A 3,063-nucleotide genomic window follows, 5' to 3' on the forward strand; every position below is an offset into this window, starting at 1 on the left:
AATTGCTCATTTTGTGTACCCCATCACCCTGAAGGACACATGGGAGGTACTCACTAAATGTCTGAAGAATGAGTGTTAACAGCAATTTTTATTGAAGATTAAAGCTTTGTTATTAATTGTATGTTATGGTTCTCTGTGAGACTTGAGTTTATTTTTTTATCAGCATCTCATACCATAGGATCAGAGCTACCTTCCTCAGAACCTGATATGTAGTTTTACAATATAAATATGAGGTATTGAGGTATTAGAAATGTATTAGATTCCCTAATAAACACAACTTTTAGCCTACAGTGACATATAGCAAAATTATGTCTTCCTCAGGACTTTTACAGTGTTTTTCTGTAGACTTTACAAAAAATTATATTGGATGAGAGTTCTGCAGAAAAATACCACCTTTATTTTGTATTACAACTTATAGACTGCAATAGGATTTAATATCAAAGAAATCAGATGTGCTGGATGTATGGTATTCGAGTTCTAAAATCTTAGAAGAAGAGGACCACCACTCCGTTTCTACCAGGGCCCATGACAGCCTCACTAGGATAGCTTGTGTGTTATTCATATCCAGCTGAATATGTGAACATTATAGATGATCTGAGGGTCCTATCAACCCCTTTGAAAAAGACATAATAAAGACAAGGAGATATACTGGACAAACACATGAATGAAAGTTTTTCAGATTACGAGCAATGTCAGAAGACCCCAGAGAAAGTTAAGGTCATCCATTAAATACCGTTCTGTATTGATTTTCACATCGACATTTGATGCCGGCTTCTCTTTCTTCTCCTTGTCCCTGTAACACTGTCTTTATCTCCATTAAAGACTTTTACATTATAATTTTCTTGGCTTCTTTAAGCCCTAATAGCCAAAATGTCCCTGCTAACACTGAAACAAAATTGAAAAACACTCTTCTCGCCAGTCTTCTTAAGGAGCAGCAGAATTTCAAACATAACAAAGGTCTGCCTTTCTCTGGTTTCTTGTCTTCTGGTTAGAATTTTCCTTGACCCTCTATATTATAGAATTACGTTGAATCTTTGGGCTTAGGGTTATTAAAGACTCCTTTGTAACTTGAGTATGGACAGTGACAGATACAAGAATATTAGTTATATTTTTAGAATATTCGCAAGACTCACTTGGGGTGTGGGGAAGTTACATAGCATAACTTAAGGAATCCGATGTAATGGCACAATTCTTAAAGAAAAATGAACAATTTAAAAGAAAAACAGAAAGCAAAGTATTTACCAAGTATCCTCTAAGAAAAGAGAAATTAGTATGATATTAAAGTCAGTATGAAGAAAACGAAGGGTCAGTGATTTTTTTCATACAATGCTTACAAACTTTACTAAAATATTCATAATCAGTTTTATTTAAGAGATACATGATTACAGTTGAAACTTTAATAATATTTGAAGGCCACATACATAGTGACATAGTATTATTGCTTCTTTTATTCTAGCATCTGCCTTTTAAAGACAAGTTGATTTTGTAGAGGCTAATTTTTATTTGTGTTATTTGACTCCTGAGTGATGTGACTCCTGAGTAATGTTACATGGAATTGCTATAAAGGGAGAGAAACATTTCCCTAAACAAGCCACATAAAGAAAATTCCCTGTGCTATGCTACAAATGCAATCTAATATAAAATTTTTCCAAGTAGATTTTAGGGAATTAGTTATCTACAAGAACAGAATATTAAACTAACATTAGTTAGTCTGTTGGACCCTTTTATAGATTATCTCCAAATATTACTATCATTTCTTAAAGATGTTTTGTGTTTTTACAAATGTGTAGTATACTTTGAATGTCAATGACACATTTACACAAATCAACATAAAGGGAGTAATTCTAAGTAAATGTGCAAAACTGAAGTTTACAATACTCAGAAGAAAGAATAAAAAGAGTATCACAACTTATGGTGAAATGGAATATTATTAAAAAAAGGTTTTGTGGAGTATTTCATTTTGAATATATACATATGTCATGTAATGTAATTTCTCTCTTAAAGATTTCAAATTAAGTAAAAAAGGGACCAGCAGTTGGCATAATGGCTATGTCGCTGAACCTCCATGTAGTCGATCACAGTTTGAGTCCCCAACCTGGTGGCTTAAACTCACATCAGGCACATGTGTATGTGTGCCCAAGATCCTGAAGAGGAGAATGGAGGATAAGGGATTGCGGTGTGACCATCCCCCCACAGGGTAATTTCTCACTTTCTGTATCTCTGTCTCTGTCTTTCTGGCAAGCACATGTTCCCTATATCAAAAACCTCTCCAAAAAAAAAAAAAAAATCACCAGACAAAAAGACCAGGATTTGAAGTCCTCTGACAACTCAAAACTAACTCAATTTCACCTATCTGCTAAGTGTCTTAGATGTAAAACCAACTATCAAGATGATGATCCAGAAAAGAAAGAACAGAGACTGAGCAAACCACACTGACGAAAGCCTTGAGAAAGTCCCTGGGACTAGAGCTCAGATTACTTTGTTTCCAGATTCTTCTATTTTTGTTTGTTGGCTCATGGGCTTGAGCTATCACTTGAATAGCTAATTCTGTCCACTGTAAGCATCTTGCCACCAACATTACATGTGTAAAATGAACATAAAATGATAAAAATGATATGAGCATGCTTGAAAAATGCCAGAGTATTTCATAATCATAAATCGATAGCAATAGAGACAGTGAGTCTGCTGGATCTGGCTCCCGGTCACCCTTACTTATTTCATTTCTCATCACACTGCCCTTGGCCTCTGGGCTCCAGCCACAAGACACCTTCTTTCAGTCTCTCCTGAGTCCTATGTCCTCCTACCACGGGCTCTTTGCCTGTGATGCCCTTTTACCTGGGACACTCTTCACCTCTGTCCCATTTGCATGCCCCACCCTCTACACAACATCATCTTATCTATTCTATTTCTTTCTCTTTTTTTTTTTTACCATAGTGTGATTTTTTTTTCAATTTATTTATTTGCATTCATTCACTGTACATCATTACAACATACAAAATGAGATTTTCCATCCAGAGTACACTGTATATTGTCTCAATCAAGCACATCAACAAACATGTTATT

This window comes from Tupaia chinensis, unplaced genomic scaffold (assembly GCF_000334495.1).
Source record: "Tupaia chinensis unplaced genomic scaffold, TupChi_1.0 Scaffold000199_1, whole genome shotgun sequence".
In the NCBI taxonomy this organism is placed as follows: Eukaryota; Metazoa; Chordata; class Mammalia; order Scandentia; family Tupaiidae; genus Tupaia; species Tupaia belangeri.